Source organism: Astatotilapia calliptera, chromosome 18, assembly GCF_900246225.1.
Source record: "Astatotilapia calliptera chromosome 18, fAstCal1.2, whole genome shotgun sequence".
In the NCBI taxonomy this organism is placed as follows: Eukaryota; Metazoa; Chordata; class Actinopteri; order Cichliformes; family Cichlidae; genus Astatotilapia; species Astatotilapia calliptera.
The window spans coordinates 1,079,270-1,097,469 of NC_039319.1; the positions used below are offsets into that span (position 1 = coordinate 1,079,270).

The window sequence follows — 18,200 nt, forward strand, 5'->3', positions numbered from 1 at the left end:
GAGACTCTGCTGTGGAAGGCTCTGAAACCAGACTGATATTTATCCAGAATATTACGTGTGTCCAAGAATGAGGATAATTGGTGGAGGACAACTTTCTCGAGAACCTTAGACAAAAATGGTAGCTTAGAGATTGGTCTAAAATTGCCAAGAACTGACGGGTCCAAACCAGGTTTTTTTTTTTAGAAGCAGCTGGACAACAGCTTGTTTAAACGAATAAAGAACAGCTCCATTTGAGATGCTTTACAATAGCGCATCTCTGAGAAATGGTGTAGGTAACACATCCAAGGGGCAAGAAGTTGGTTTCATGTGCATTATTATATCAGTAAGATGGGATAATGAGACTGGTTTAAATTCGGAGAAAAAGAAAGAACATGTAGGTGTTTTCGAAGGGTCTTGGGATGGGAGTGGGATATGTGCTCTGATATTATCAATTTTTTCAGTAAAAAACTTTTGAAAATCCTCAGAAGTGTGTGAGGCAGTCTCAGATGGCTGAAGTGGTGGGATGCAGGACAGAGTTGATTGTGTTGAATAGAACTTTAGGATTACCAGAATTCTTAGTAATAACCTTGGAGAAATAAGTTGCTCTTTCTACCTTGATGGCGCGCTGATAGTTAATAAAACAATCTCTAAACACTTGGTAAGAGATGTGGAGCTTGTCTTTCTTCCATTTTCGTTCTGCTTTCCTGCATTCCTTCCTGACGGCACGAGTTGCAAATCTGTACAGCCAGTGATTACATTTTTACTTTTTTCTTGATAGATTTCATAAATAGATAATGTACAGGGATGTTATACATTCCTGTACATTATCAATCACTGTTGTCATCTTATCCACCACATTAAATCTCAATGATTTGTCCACATACACGGCCATTCCTCCTCCACCTTTGTTTTGCAGAGTTATAAATGTGAATTCATAACCCTCCAGTTCAAAGTCTGTTCCTTTTTCCACATTAATCCAAGTTTCAGATAAGTCATTGACACTGAATGGATGTGAAAACTGGTTAAAACATTCTTTGATATGATTAAATATAGCCTATAGGCTTCTACATTTAAAGTGGATAATTACTAATCTCAGTTTTATTCCTCTGATTGTACTCTTCATTTGTAGCAGCAGTCGTCTTTGATACTTTAATTGTTGTCTGAAACTGTTTCATATTCCAAGTCCTGTGTATTGTGATTCACGTGGGCAAATATTTTCTGTTCCATTTGATCCTATTCTGCAGCTGTCTGACTGATGTAGTTGTTTCTTCCAGATATAGCTGAGTTCTTCCTTTCATTGTGTGTCAGAAGTGAGAGTGTGGCTGTTTGTTAACTTGTTTGTAGTCCAGATCATGTTGCTCACTGATATTTTTTGAGATCCGCCATGTTTTTAATGGTCAAACATGCATCCCATGTTTTCTCTGCCTGGATAGAATCAATTTGAAGACCACAGTTACCTTTCTTTTCCGTTTTAACTGATAAGACTACTTTGGACAGTGCATTACATGAACTGTAACCTAAAATAACTACATCTCCTTAACTCACGTGCCTCCCCTCTTCTGTGGAACCAGCTTCCAGATTGGATTCAGGAGACAGACACTATCTCTACTTTTAAGATTAGGCTTCAAACTTTCCTTTTTGCTAAAGCATATAGTTAGGGCTGGACCAGGTGACCCTGAATCCTCCCTTAGTTATACTGCAATAGATGTAGGCTGCCGGGGATTCCCATGATGCACTGAGTGTTTCTTCTTCACTCACTATGTTTTTGTACACCTGTATATGTGCACATGCCTTTAAATATTTTCTCACCGGTGTTGCAGGGGTAAAGTCTCTCCGTGTGAGTCCTCATATGAAGTGTAAAATCACCACTTTGAAAAATGTTCTCCACTTTTTTGGCATGGATATTGCTTTGAATCTGTGAGTCATTTGATTGGACATTGTGTTGTTTGTATACATTTTAACTTTATTCATGTTGTTGCACAGCCAAGCCTTCCTACCTGTGATTTCCTAATATTGACAATGAACTGATTCTTTTCCCAAAAGTCTAGCAAGAATGCATCTTCTAGGCTCTTACAGCCTTCCTCAAAGGTTCAGAGGTATGGTTTCAGGGTTCAGGGATAATTCATATACTGTTTATAAATATTACAAATATATTGTTGAAAAAATAATGAAACAACAGGAAAAATAAATCAGCTCAGAAAACAAAAAGAAAAAATTAAACACAGAGCATAACTAAAAGCAAAATTTGTCATGAAACGCAGAAGGAAGAGAACCGAAACACATGAAACAGGTAAGTGCAAAAACTTTTATTTCAGCAAAGTCTAAGAAAACAATCCAAAGACAACTACATTGAGATTCTTCAAATGAAGCCAACAAAACACACACACAGGATCAAATATGAGAAAGTCACATAGAAGGGAGACAAACAGCCACTCTGACAAGGAACAATTGGAAACTAAGACTATAAATAATACCTAATTCTGCTAGAACAGGATCTTGGATCTCCCAGATTTGGAGCAGAGCCTATGTTATGAAATCTGGCAGCTCGTGTCAGTAAAGTTAGCATCCACACTGGCTCAAATGTCTGTGTACATTTTATACAGATACACGAAACAACAACAAAAACAAAGGCGTTCACAGAGATGCATGTAGGCTTTCAGAACCATGGACAGAGCTCTTTGTGTGGCAGTGCTATTACTTGATTGTGAAATGAAATGAGAGAGCAAGAAACATATCCACACAACATTAATTCAGTTCAGTTAAATTTTATTTATATAGCACCAAATCACATTAAAACACAATAATACAGAGAAACTCAACAATTGAGCAAACACTTTGGCAACAGTGGGAAGGAAAAAGTCCCTTTAACATTAGGAGGATTTTGAGCATCACACAATGAATTAGCTGCATTTTGATGATAAAGTTATATGCATTAATTTCTACACTTTTTAGCATTTTATGGAAATATTTCTATTTTTATAAAAGAAAACATGACAGTTTAACACAATGAAAATAGTCAAAAAGCTACAAAAAGAAAACATTTGTGTTAATCTGAGTGCAAACATGTCAAATGTTTGAATTCACTTTAAAATAACTTTTTTTGACTGATGTTCAGTTGCATCAGATAAAAATCCTCCTTTCTTCAAACAAGCCACACAGGCTGATAAGAAGAAACCTCAACCCACGTTCAGCTGCTTGTGCGACTCTCCCATAGAGAAACAGTTCAACAGTTTTTGTACGAGTGTTTTTCACCGTGTGGACGTACCACAGTGACTGAAGTCAGTGTGACACCTTTACAAAAACTCCCAACAAGCTTTTCTTTATATCTGAGCACTGTTCCTGAGATCACATGAGTTATGTGTGAAGTTTCTAACCTCAGCTTTTATGTTGTAGATATCTCCTGATGCTAAACGAGACTTTCCCTCGTTTGAGTCGTGACTTGCTGGCTGCTAATGAAACCTGCTGCTTAACTGCAAAACACTGGTGTGGTCACTCCAGTAAAAGATAAAAAACAGAGATAGTAAATGTAACTCTATGCAAAAAGGAAGAACAATATTAAAAATAAGGCCCTTATTGTGCAATATTCTACATTAAATCTTACAGATCAAATAATATTGTGCACAGTATAAACAGATTTATCGGTCTCCTGAGGTGAAACTGAGATTTAGCATAAAAAAAGAATTCAGAAGATGACAGCGATGTGATCCTGTGGATAGCAGCTGGTACTTCAGTGAAGAAGGTCAGGAGGCTCTTTGTTATTCCTATGATGCTCAGCCTGTTCAGAACACACCACTTAAATATAATTACAATAGTAATTTTGCTCAGCATGGCAGTAAAACCTCTGAAGCCCCTTTTTTAGACTGATGCTCAGCTCCATCAGATAAGAGCATCTGCTGTCTTCAAACAAGCCACAGAGAAGAAACCTCAAGCCGTGTTCAGCTGCTTCTGCACGTCTGCCATAGAGAAACAGTTCAACAGTTTTTGTACGAGTGTTTTTCACCGTGTATACGGGGCACAGTGACTGAAGTCAGCCTGACACCCTTACAAAAACCCATCCACAGCTTTTCCAGGTCTGAACGCTGCTCATGCAGAGCAGAAGAATAAAGTCCACAGGAAGGCCTCTGTTCAGTCAGCAGGTTCATACATATTTTGTTTGTTTTTAGGTTCTTTAGAGACTTTTTTAACCATCAAAATAAAAACTTTATTAAAAAAGACTTTAAAAGAAGCTCATGGAACAGCAAGTTTCATCCTTCAAACAAACCTTACATGTTTTTTCATGTTTAAGTCTTTGCTAATATGTTTGTTGTTAGATTGTTCAGACCAGTTTCTTACTTCCACTTTTTGTTTTTAATTGTAAATGATGTCAAACAGCTTGAATCTACTGGATTGATTTTTAAACGTTTGCATTGTCTGATTTGTGGTTTGATGTATAAACTTTACCTCGAGAGGAACTTAGCACTAAGATTGACTAAATAGAGATGAAGTTCAGAAACGTCAATTTTTACTCCAAACAAAAAATGTGGAGGTGAATCCAGGGAGGTAGGGGGGGGGGGGGGGGGGGGGGGGTTCTTGCAGGTCTGAGGGAAAGAAATCCACTAGAGACTGGAGACCAGTGTTAAATCCAAAGTGCTGTAATGGTGAGTGAGAACAGAAGGTGTGTAGGGATTTACTTTGAAAGGAACAGGATGCTGGTTGAAATCCAGGTAAGTTTTAGCATTGCAGGTTTGACATGGCAGGTGGAGAAGTTGAGGGAGGTGACTGAGGTTGGTTTGATGTGTCACCCAAAGTATACCAGCAAAATGCACAAACGACCAAACAATAATACAGGACAATAACATCAGTTTGTATTAAATGCAGTTAAAGCTTAGTTTTGATGTATTACTATATCATGACCCCAGGGACTGGTGTCCACATTTACTTTATGTCTGTTATATTGATTGGCCTTATCAGTTCACATTTCCTTGTATTTATTTTGTGTATATTATTTATATAATGTACTAATTTTGCTCTACTTGTACAATGACAGTAAAGATATTCCCGTCTTGTATGTGTGGGTCTTAAACAGCACAGTGAGGTCCGTGTATATTTGGACACAAGATCTGTTTATTTGCATGTTCACTGAAACATATTGTAGTTATAATTACATATTGGACATGGACTTAATGTAAGTAAGTCCACTTCTCTAACTACTCCTTGACGGTCACCTCAGCAGCTCACCTTCCTGCTCCAACCGCTCCTTCCTTTGTGGTAACACAGATCAGTGGACCTCCCTGACTTCCTCTCCAGCTTTTCCTCTGAAAGGCAGAAAGTAAGCACCGTGGCTCAAGCCTTTTATTATTTCTCTGTGCAATCTTCTGGAAAAGATTATTCCTAACTGGTCTCTGCCCTCTACCCTGCACCTCCTCTGTGCGGCTCCCAGTCAGTCCTGCCAATGCAACATACAAACTTCTATTAACTTTGTTAATAAAAGACTTTTAAGCACAACCATTCCCCGTCTCCCTGTTTGGGTTTTGCTCTTGACTTGGTTTTACCACCAGTTAATGACAGCTAAGTCTCTTTTCTGCTGCTGGAACTGCAGCTGCAAGAACACAACAAGAAATCCTGTTCAGTCGATCCATTTCACTTTGATCTCCAAACAAACTGAAGTGATTCCCGCATCTCCTCTAAGGCTGTGGGACAGTAAGCTTGAATATTGAAGGTCAGACGTGCAGGCATCGCATTAGAAACAGCAGCACTGAGAGCACACGCTCCCTCAGTTACAAAAGAATTAACTAGAATTAAAAAGCTTATTTTACCGCTATGTGCACTAAATGACCAGAATGCAGATTCTCTGCAGCAGATTGTCTTATTTGCAACAGTGTTACATTTTATTATATTTTTAAATGTTCTTTACAGATTTCAACTTTTATTTATATTCTATCATCATCATCATCATCTGTATTTCATTTTATTAGGCAGCACTCATAGGGATAATTTTAGGAGTCAAATGAACTACAACATGATCTTGCACATTGACAGCTGATGACCTCTGTTGTGATATCTGTTATGTCTGAGTGTAGTTTTAGTTTTGTGGAGCCAATGAATCCAAAGAAAACCTGTGTTGAACTTCATTTAACTGTCGATCGAAGACGCTGAAGATATCTACCTATTTGGAACCATGGTAACAGGGTTCTTGCTGATCGGAGCTGGCTTGGCCCTGACTTATCGAAGAATTAAGAAAGTGGAACCGGCTGTTCAAACCCCCACAAGGCTGCCCGCTGGGATTGAAACGATGGGACGAGGCGTGAGCTCTCAAAATGGGCTCATTGAGTGTTATTCTGAGTGTTCACGGCAGCTCAAAGCTGAGATTTCTAATAACACTCAGAATAACACTCAGAATAACACTCAGAATAACACTCAGAATAACACTCAGAATAACACCTCTGAGCGAAAGTTGGATCACATCTTGGAGAAGCTCTCGGCGGTCGTGAGTTCTCAGAATCAGCTCTTTGAGCACAAGAATGACAACATCACAGAGCATAAGTTTGATAACATCATGGAGAAGCTCGCTGCTCTCCAACGGGAGATTGAGAGAACTTTGAAATTCTCATGAGTTGTTCGCACTAAAGAAAAAACCACCATCATAATGCGGCTATCCCTTCGGCGCCAGCTGTGGTCTCAAGGCTGGAGCTGAACAAAACACCCTGATAACAACTGTGTGATGACTGTTCTTCCCATTCCATGCAAGGCCACCTGGGTTGGCTGGAAGACTGTTTACTTAGCCTGGCAGGGCGAAGGACACTGTCTCAGCTGAACTCTGGACACACACACACATTTCACTGCAGGGCAACCTGCACGTGGCGAATAAAGCCCTGATTGATTGATTGATTGATTGATTGATTGATTGATTGATTGATTTGTAGTGTAGCTCTCTGTGCTAATTTGTAGATCTCTAATTTAGTAAGCCATTGTCGCAGCTTCGAGGTTTCCTATCATGATGCAAAATAACTGATAGATAAGAGATTTTCACCTCACTGACTGCAGGGAGCTTTGGCTGGTTTAACATCTGAGGTTTGCACTAAAAAACAAGTTCAGTATCCTTCAAACATCAGAACACAAAGGAAACTGTAACTGATAAAACAGAAAAATCTAAGCCCACTGAGGTGATTCAGCTGTCTGACTAGATGCTTCCTCAGTGCTCAGTGAGTGTTCACTGCTCCAGCCTGGTCCTGCAGTGTCCGCCCACTGTGGCTGGAGCCCGGAGTCCACACCTGCCTGGTCCACCTGTTCTTCATTGCTGGCAATCAGTAGGAGGAGCATTTAAGATCAGCATCTCCACCAACTCTCCTCCAGTCCATTAACTACCTTATGGTTTTTGTTGTGTTCAAATTTTTCAGACCGAACTTCAGGAGAAAGTTCTGTCTTTGAAAAAGATTTAATTTGCTTTGGCAGTTGAAATGAGAAGTTTACAGAGAGCCGTGGACCTCTGTGTGAACCAGCAGCCTGCTTTATAAGAAGGATAACCCTCAACGGGTTGTACAACTTTGTAGTGAGACAAAAACAAAGATTACTAGGCTATCTTGCTCCCACACGGAAGAGGCAGCCTTGCTGTCTTCCTGCAGGTCCTCCCCGTCCATGTCTGACCTCGTCTGGTATTCATTTCAATTCAGTTCAATTCAATTTTATTTATACAGCGCCAAATCACAACAGCAGTCGCCTCAAGGCGCTTTCTATTGTACAGTAGATACAGAGAAAAACCCAACAATCATATGACCCCCTATGAGCAGCACTTTGGCGACAGTGGGAAGGAAAAACTCCCTTTTAACAGGAAGAAACCTCCAGCAGAACCAGGCTCAGGGAGGGGCGGGGCCATCTGCTGCAATTGGTTGGGGTGAGAGAAGGAAGACAGGATAAAGACATGCTGTGGAAGAGAGACAGAGATTAATAACAGATATGATTCAATGCAGAGAGGTCTGTTAACACATAGTGAGTGAGAAAGGTGACTGGAAAGGAAAAACCCAATGCATCATGGGAATCCCCCGGCAGCCTACGTCTATTGCAGCATAACTAAGGGAGGATTCAGGGTCACCTGGTCCAGCCCTAACTATATGCTTTAGCAAAAAAGGAAAGTTTGAAGCCTAATCTTAAAAGTAGAGATAGTGTCTGTCTCCTGAATCCAAACTGGAAGCTGGTTCCACAGAAGAGGGGCCTGAAAACTGAAGGCTCTGCCTCCCATTCTACTTTTAAATACTCTAGGAACAACAAGTAGGCCTGCAGAGCGAGAGCGAAGTGCTCTAATAGGGTGATATGGTACTACAAGGTCATTGAGATAAGATGGGGCCTGATTATTTAAGACCTTGTATGTGAGCAGCAGGATTTTGAATTCAATTCTGGACTTAACAGGAAGCCAAAACAGGAGAAATCTGCTCTCTCTTTCTAGTCCCTGTCAGGACTCTTGCTGCAGCATTTTGGATCAGCTGAAGGCTTTTCAGTGAGTTTTTTGGACATCCTGATAATAATGAATTACAGTCGTCCAGCCTGGAAGTAATAAATGCATGAACTAGTTTTTCAGCGTCACTCTGAGACAGGATATTTCTAATTTTAGAGATGTTGCACAAATGGAAGAAAGCAGTCTTACATATTTGTTTAATATGTGCGTTGAAGGACATGTCCTGGTCAAAAATGACTCCAAGGTTCCTCACAGTGTTACTGGAGGCCAAGGTAATGCCATCCAGAGTAAGAATCTGCTTAGATACCATATTTCTAAGCTTTTCAGGGCCGAGTACAATAACCTCAGTTTGATCTGAATTAAGAAGCAGAAAGTTAGCGGCCATCCAGGTCTTTATGTCTTTAAGACATTCCTGCAGTTTAACTAATTGGTGTGTGTTATCTGGCTTCATGGACAGATAGAGCTGGGTGTCATCAGCATAGCAGTGTAAATGTATGCTATGTCTTCTAATGATGCTGCCTAAGGGAAGTATAATGTCTGGTATCTCCTCCTCCTCTGTCACAGAAAAGCACAATGTTATTATCCATTGTTCTACTGATTCTAAGTTCTGGTTCAGGACATCTTGTACGGACGCTCTAACCCAGAGACTTATTCTAACCATCTTCTGTGTGTGTGTGTTACGAACAACCCTCTGCAATACAGTTCCTACAATATCAGTTCGGACAGTCACGCCGAACGACGCTTTCGACCTTCAAAAGACGGATCGCCAACTCATTGAGCACATTTGCAGTGTGTATATAAACATAAATAAAACAGTTTTATTTATACTAACAAAACAAAGGTTTTCAATCCTAACATCATCACCAGGCCAAGAAGAAATTCTCTGCATGTTTTTGATTGAAACTAACTTGTATCTCTTCTCATGCTGAGTTACTCGCCTCCTTGGCTGCTGGAATACTGGAAACAGCTTGGAAGTTGCTTTCTCCTGATTCCCTCCCCTCACGTCTACTCACCTGCAGATTCAAGTTAGCCCCTCACCTCACCTGTGTTACTGAGATTTCTGATTTTCTCCCCTCCGACCATCAACTCTTCTCTCCTCTGTTGCAGTGTCTTTTCCTCGGAGACTCGTTGTCCCTTGTGCAGCAGAAACAGAGATCCTTCACACTACATCACATCACCATAACTTGTAAATGCATAATAAACTAGTGAAAACCAAACTTGCCTCTGCACTGTCTTTGGGTCCACGCTCTCTCTCCACCTGGCTTTAGCACTATGTTGCACAAAGATGATCCTTGAATTGATCAACTGGATTTTTCACAAGAACTGGTCTGCTATTGGTCAAAAAGAATGAATGGGTGCAATGACAAACTCTAACTTAAACTAAAGGTAACTACAAGAAAATCAAACTGAAGCAAAGGAAAACCAAGATGGCCACCTTCTATAAACTCCAAAGCAGGTGATACAATTTGTTTTAATAGTTGAGGAAGTCGGCGAGCAACGGCAGGTCCAACAAACAGCATCTCGACAAATATCATAAACTGTTTGTGTGCATGTCTGCTAGCTAAAGAGAGAACTGCGGTTTTTCTTAGCAAAGATAAATATAACCTAGTGTTTGCCGAATTCATTCTCAGGGATTTCAAACAAAATAAGAGGAAACTGCAAGAAGATGATGGACGGTTCAGCAGCCTTGTGCCACACACACACTGTGTTGTTGCCCTTCCAGTATTTCCCATCCATCCATACCTGTGCTCATCTATCAGCCTGCACAGGATAGACCTGCCTCGCACTCCTTGTACTACAAATAATCAATTTTTAGCACATTTACCAGCGTTTTTGTTTCTCCTGGTGTTTAATCTTTAATTTTGTTCATCTTTTTCCGTGTTCTGTATTTTCCTGCTCTTTCTGATTTCCTTGATGACTTTTCTGTGTATCACCTGTACCTGGACGGCCTCTCATGTCCTTCATTTAGCTCCTCTTCCTCAGTGTGCTTCAAGTTTCCTTAAAATCCCTCCTCTCCCTACGCAGCACTTTGCAAGTGAAGATATTTGTTAAATCAAATACAGTGAAGTGCAATAAGGTCGTGAAAGGTATTTGAAACTTTGATTTATGTGTTTGCAGCATTTATTTCCTAACATGCAGAAATGAAGTAAAGCCGTCAGTAAAAGACAGAGTGACAGAGAAACAGTCACAGTGAGTTTTTGTTCATGTGGCAGCGACTCCCATCTGCTTCCTCCTGCTGCTGTGACAGGTTTTTGTACGAGGGTTTTTCACTGTGTTGGGGTGGTCCACAGTGATTGAACATCCACACAGAGCTGAACAAAAACCCTGCAGCTTCATCTGAACCGTCTTTAAAACATGGAATCGGCCAAAGTTCAGAAAAACATCAAGAAACAAAACATTTGCTTCAGGTGAGTCTTCGGCAGCTCGAATTCTACATGGAAATGAATATTTCTTCACTTTTCTGACCCTCACGCCTCTGCTCTATGTGCAGGTAGACGGTTTTATATTTGTACTTTAACCTGATGAAAACTTACAAATGACTTTCTGATTGTTCCTCTGGTGTAACAGCTCAGTGTCTGTCCTGTGGAAGTGGATTTTTGAACGTGTTTGAGCTGCTCTGAGGACTTCTGACAGCCGAGAGGTTTTTGTACGGGGCTGTAACACTGTGATGCACTAACATTTGGAAATCCGATCCGTCTCACCGTCACCCCTAAAGGTAAGAAAAATCCCTTTTTCTTGGCTGATACAGTGAGAAATAATTTCCTTTCAAAGGTCTGTTTAGTCCAAAACAGAGTTTTTATGTTTTAAAGCTTGAACTTGATGGATCAGTAGTGGAGCGATGTGACGACGAGCTGCTGTGAGACAGAGCTGCTCTGCCTGACACAGGATGTCCTGAAAATGCCTTAAACCCTGTTTTCTGTTCATTCAAAGTGTGAAAGTGTCCAAAATAGAGTCAAGTCAGCTGCAACATGTAGCTGGTGTGTTGTAACTCTGCAAATAATGACAGAGCAAAGCCAAAAGTAAAACAAAGGAGAATAATCAGCAGTAAAAAAGAAAAAAAAGCTGAACATTAGCTACAGAAACATGTCAACGAACCAACAAACTGTCAGATTTAAAAATCTGAAATTCTGTTTTTAAAATCGAGTTTTGAAAATATAAAATCAAACAAAGTCGGCCTGAATTCTCTGAAACGTCTTTGTTTTGATGAGTCTGCTGAAAATATTATTGAGTACAAATAGTAAAGATATATTTAATGTCTGTTCAAACAAACAACAAAACAAAATGTAACAGAAAGCTGCTGATAAGGACTGTAAAGCACAAAAAAGGCAGAAGAGTTATAAATGTGTACAGTTTTAGTGACGTAAATAAAAGAAAATGCATCATGTTCATGAAGCTGCTTTTGCAAATTGGCACAGAAAATAGAAAATCCTGGATAAATAAATAAATACTACACAGGACAGAAGTTCAGGTTTTGGCAGTTGAACACTTGACTCTTCAACATGAGCTCACAGTGACTTTCTGATTGTTACTGTCTGAACTGAAAATTAAGGTAAAAGCTGTGAGAAAAGTTCAGTTGTCGTCAAAAACATCAAATTAAAGCACTGAAGGTTCGGCACAGATAATACCTGTTTTTATATCCAAGCTTTCAAGGAAACACTCACATGTGATTATGTCATAAATTATGTGTAAAGCATAAAAAAGCAGAACTGAACAGTTTGGCCGAACGTACGTCGGCAAGTGATGATATATACTGTGGACGCTGCATTAAACAAAGATAAGTGCATCTGAAAATAAAGTTTATACAACAGAAATAAAGAAGTTTAATATTTACTCAAACATTCAACCTCTGATTTTCATTTATTGGCTGTTTGGACCAAAATCATTTTATTTTATTTTTGTCGGACTGAAATTTGACTCTCAGGTCAAAGAACTCATCGTTAGTTATGTGAAATACAAACGAACATGATGGCTGGGTGTTATTGGCTCAATGTCACGGTGTTTGTGTCAAACTCTTAAATCCTAAAATAAAATGATTAAAGTGTTCGGAGCGGAGCGAGCAGCGTCTCAGTTCACTGTCGGCTTCCTCTCAGTTTGACTGTTAGTTTGTGTCCACAGGAGCTTCGTGTCAAACAGTCGGCTCATAAAAAACACACAAACTTAATAACTAATGTCAGAGCAGGCGACTAAACTGCTGATCTGCAGCCTGCTGTACGTACAAAGAACAACTAAAACTATTTTGTTATCCTTGAAGTTTAATGTACAAATTTTATACAACATGAATTTGGGGAAAGACTTTTGTGTGTCTTCTCCATCGCACAGTCTTTACTAACATTTAGACACCCTGGACACGAGCGCACTGTTCTTAGCTGCAAACTGCAACACAAACCCACAACAATCAATAAAGTAACAGAACTGAAATATCGATCACAGCACTTCTAAATGTAGAATCAAGGATTCAGGGTCACCTGAGTCATCATGTTTGGAGTTATAGTGTTTCATAAGATTTCATTTAGAAATGTCAGATAAATGAACCTGTTTTAAAGCTGAAACATTAACGTTTGTTTTGTGGACACTGAAACTTGGTTATTTTCTACTTTATAACTTTGTCTGTGTGGTTTTGGTTTGTCCTGCTTTGCTGTGTAGATCGACCTAAAACGACGCCGTCCCTTCACGTTCTGAGCCCTCTGGCACCTTCTGCTTATCCACCGCTGCCCGCTGATGCTCTGGGCCCAGAGGTCTGTCTGGCCACTGATTTTTATCCAAAGGAAGGAGAAATGATTATGAATGTCAGGGGGGGCCCAGTCAGCGTGAACATCAGCAACGCCGTTCTGTCCACAAAGACTAAAAGCTACTACTTTGTTGGATTCAGCAACGAGACCATCCACTCCTGCGAGCTGTTAGGAGTCTCCACCAATAACGAAGCTGGTATGAAAACAAACTCACTGAAACAATAAGTAACGTCAGTGTGAGACTCATAAACTTTAAACTTCAGCTGTGTTTGTTTCAGACACTTTTAATCTTTTATTTTTAACACAAACATGTAAATATGGTCATTAATAAAAAAAAGATCAATAAAATGATTTCATGTCATAGACGGTTGAGACTTTGTTTGACATTTGAAATTTAAACGCTTCTTATATTATTTCGGGTAACAGTTCATCGAGCGTGTTTGTGATTAATGCACTTCATATTTCCACACAGATGACGCCTGCAGCAGCGTCTACCCAGGTGAGCGTGCAAACACACCTGCACACGTTCAGCTTCTCCACAGTCACATGAAGGAGATCGTCATCACTAACAGCATCACTGCTGTCGGGAAGATTTAGAATTCATTCACACAATGAAAGATTATTGTGTAACCTCAAATATTATATATAATATATAATGTCAGTCACACAAACACAAAACATGCAGTTCATATCAGAGAGCAGCAGAAAAACATCTGTTTGCTTTTTACTCAAAGTTTCATTTCCAAAAAAACAAACAACAACAAAAAAACAAAAGAAAAGAGAATAAAAGTAAAAAAGAACTAAAGTGTAAATATGATAAAACATCAGTTCAGCCTCGGTCTCATGTGTGAGTGCTGATGCATCCGTGCAGAGAACAACACACTGATGTGTTCACGTTAACAAACAACATGCAGGAACATAAATATAAAGAGTTGTGTTTATTAATTAAACTGCAGTCGTGAAAATGAATTTCTTCTGTGTCCTTTGTCTCTGTGTCGATCTGTGGTGACGATCGACACAGGAAACCTTTTTCATCTCTTTTACCTTCCTGCTGAAGTCGTGTTGGTGTCAAAGATTCAGTCCGAGCTAACGCGTCTGTCTCTCTTCTGTGCAGAAAAAGCAAAGCTCAACTTCTACCTGCTGGTGATGAACGGAGTCAGAGTGCTGTTCACCAAGACTTTGGCCTTCAACACCATCCTGACCATCAGAGGTCTGCTGGTCTGAGTCCATCAGCAGGTCGGCGACATCGGATCAGAGCTTCAGCTTCAGTTTCTTTCTCCTGTTTTTGATAAAAGCACAAACGTTCAGGAAGTCTCCTGTAAATTCACACTTATAGCACAAACATTTTTGGGTCTGATTTTAGGATCGTTTGCCTTCATATAAGAGCAACGTTTCAAATTCCAACAAAATCTAAAAGTAAACACAGAAATTTGAACCCAAAAGGAAAAACATGGAAACTCCTGAAACATTTTTATCATTTTGTTGTAAATACATGCAAAAAACATTAAACCAGAAACATAAAATCTGTTAAATGTTTCAAATTATTTATACAAAATACAGCAAAGACTTGACGTCAGTGTGCAGCGTGGCTGTGCTGAGCTCGCTGACGACGCCATCTGGAGCTAAACTTTCATTTAAACATTAGTTTGAAAGAACAAAGACTAATTAATGAATCCAGTGAACTGATTCAACATGAAAGGCCCTGATGGTCTCAACAAGAAGAACCATGTCGTGTGTTAAATCTGCTGATGTGTGAAAGTGTGAGGCGAGCTGTGCTGACAGCTTCGTCTTCACTCTGCTTCGTCCTGCTGTAAATACAACCTGTCAGCTGTTTGTACAAACATTACGTTTAGTTTTACTTCCTGTCGTTTATAACAACATCGTTTGTATCTGACTTTTGTCTGTACGTTTTACTCTCCGCTCTCACTGAAACGTCGTTTGCTTCTAATACAAAATAAACTTGCTTGTGTTTGAATCGTCTCTTCCATTTCTGATACTGATTGAAACTTGGGCAGCATCATCAGTCACTGCAGGTCTTTGGTGGCTGCACCCTCACAGAGCATGTGAGCTGCCACAGGGTTAAATAAAGGATTGCTCTTTGATTAAAAGCTTCCCTCCAATCGGATCATTTACAGTTTAAGTTTGCTCACAGGTGAAGTCTCCGTCTTGTTGGACCTGTGACGTCGTCATCAGTTGACCCCGTTTGCCTCATCGTGCTTCACTGAGTCTTCCTGCTTTCAGTTGAAACCACAGTTCAACTGAAAGCTGAACAGTCAGACGTGAAGCTGCAGATAAAATCAGACAGAAACCAACAAGAAGCTCAGTTTCACATCGACAGGAAGCTGTGAGCAGCTCGTTTCCTCGCACGCTTTGTGCAACACTTTCACAGCGAGTTACGCGTTACAGCATCACACTGATCATTAAAGGGAAAACATGCAATTCTCTTGTTTTATTGTTAATTAACTTTGACTTTTAGCACACACTAAAATCAGATACAACAAACAGAAAAACATGTTTAAAACACTTTCGTGAGACAAATGTCCTGTTTTGATGGTTGTAAGAATTTCAGCGCTCGGCTCTGTAAAAGCTGCCGGAGGTTTCTCCTCTTCAAGCTCACAGATGCATAAATGATAAACTGTTCGATGCAGGAATCTTTGATTTCCATGTAAATCTTAAACCTCGTTATCGTGCTGCTTTATGGACATTTGGTATTGATCTGTGTACATGCTCCCACAAATAAAACATCAACCAAACACTGGAGCAGCTTCACCCTGAAAACTCAAACCTGTCAGAGTTGTTTCTAAAAACAGAAGTGACAGCAGCACAAACGCGGCTGCCACAGAGAGACTCTGCCCCCCAGAGGACGGGACAGGGAGAGCATCAGGTATGCTGGGCCCTGCACACCTGCCCACGTTTACAGCATTGTGGCCTGATGATGTTGGCTGAGTCTGACTGCCACAGGCCCGCCTAATGTGAGTCAGATGAATTAGGTTAGCAGTGCTGTGACTGAACTGTACTTAGCAAACATGGAAACTTGGATTAAGCTCAAATTATTCTGCAAACTGGGTCAAAGCCCAAAATACTCACTAACAGCTGGATCTTTTATTCACACTGTTTTTAGGCCACAGGTGAAGTTTGTCTGAGAAACAGGTCACATCAGCTCTGCTTCCTGCGTCTCACACAAACTATAAATGTAGTCCTGGATGAGTCTGTGTGTGAGAGAAGGAAGCAGAGGAGGCGTTCGTCCAGAGATCCAAGAGACAGTCAGGCTTCCTGCAAACACACTGTGAGTTTATGTGTAACACACACACACACACACACACACACACACACACACACACACACACACACACGCACACACTTCAAACTGTTTGTCAGTCATCTTGTTTTAAACTTTCAGCTCATTTTTCTTTTACTTTTACACTAATGACTCATTTTTGACTGAATCATTTCCATCACATTAGCCTCCATCACTCTCTGCCGTGCATCCGTCTGACTGTGGGCACCTCCTCCTGTTATCCAGACAAACTCTCAACAGGAAGTGACATCATAGTTTACCTGCTGGGCAGCCTGTTATCAGGTTACCATGACTACAGAGTGGATTATCACCAAATATTAATCAGGTGATAGCTAAAAGCTAACGCAGATACTAGTTTGTACAACATCTAAATAAAAGCTCTGTTAGTGCCAGTAGCCGCTCAGCGAGCTGTATTATTGGTCGCTGGTTATTATTGGTCATTAAAAAGGCTCCAACAGCACAAACAGGGTCCAGAGGTCCAGTTCAGGGACTCTAATTAACTGAGGTGAAGCCGAGCAGACCACCTGTGTCACCATCCACCTGTCAGTCAAAGAGGCCACGCCCCCAATAATGCAAACATTAAGCTTAAAATCAGCTGTTATGAAGATCGAGGCTGTAAACATGTTTACGTCTGATGTGATGTGAACACTTAAGTGTTGCAGGACTGACTCACTTTTAGAGGAAGTTTGAGGAAGTTTGATGTTTGACAACAACTCCAACGATCAGCTGAACTGAACTTCAGTTCTAGTCTTAAACTGTAACACAGCTAAACTTCACTGATGGCCACAGGAGCTGGAGATCGTTTATACAGAATAATCCTTTCATGCAACGCTGATTATTTCTGCACCGCACTGTGACCTGTGTGAGCTCTTAAAAGCTTTAAAAAACAAGTAAATTTGAACTTTTGTAATCTGGGTTTTAGGCCACACCCCTCTGACAGAGGTGGCACTCGTGGGAATAACTGGATCAGGGGACACAGGTGAGCTGTGCAAACACAGATGCTTCATCCAGAGGAACACAGACAGCGTGTTCGGTTAGACTCAGTCTGAAGGATTAAGGTGGATATCTGAAAACGAGCACAGTGACTCTTCCACATCGTCTCGGGTAAGTTTCAGTTTACATGATTTTAATTTGAACAAACAGTGTTAAAAAATTTTTTATTTCTACGTAAAAACAAACAAACAAAACAGGATAAAAAAAGTATCGTACAAACAAAATGGAGCAACACAGAAAAAAGTGAAAGACACAATCTTTATGGAGGAAAGATCCGTTTTACTCTTTGATAGCAAAGCTTCTTTTGATGAATGTGTAATTATCTAAATGTTTCACACTGTCATCAGAGAAACGACCAGTTCATGCAAGAAAAGAAAACAAATGCAAACTGTGAAGGTGACAGGAGGAACAAAAACACTGATCACGGACAGAAAATCTGAATATTTGACATCCACACGAGTCCGTGAGTATTCGTCACAGTGTGAGTCACAGTGTGACGAATCAGAGGACAGACAAACTTTATTTTGGCAACGGAACCAAACTCACTGTAGAGACAGGTAAGAGTTTTCTTTGCTTAAATGATTTTAGACTTTAAAAATAACTTTCATTTGTATTTTTTTTAATTTATTACTTTTTGTAGATTCTAACTAGTGCAAACTGAGATGGTTTCATGCAGTCTCAGTGAGAAACATCAGCTCACAGTGTGAAGCTTCAGCTCAGCACAAAATGTGAAACATTCAGAGAAGAAGAAACAAACACTGAATGAAAACAG

General features: G+C 40.1%; 1 long non-coding RNA gene across 1 annotated transcript; it reads left to right on the forward strand.

Moving 5' to 3' along the window:
* Positions 1-16,271: 16,271 nt before the first annotated feature.
* Positions 16,272-17,980, forward strand: LOC113010397 (uncharacterized). Its single transcript, XR_003270337.1, has 3 exons — positions 16,272-16,423; positions 17,358-17,539; positions 17,776-17,980. It is a non-coding gene; the product is annotated as an uncharacterized LOC113010397 (long non-coding RNA).
* Positions 17,981-18,200: the final 220 nt, after the last annotated feature.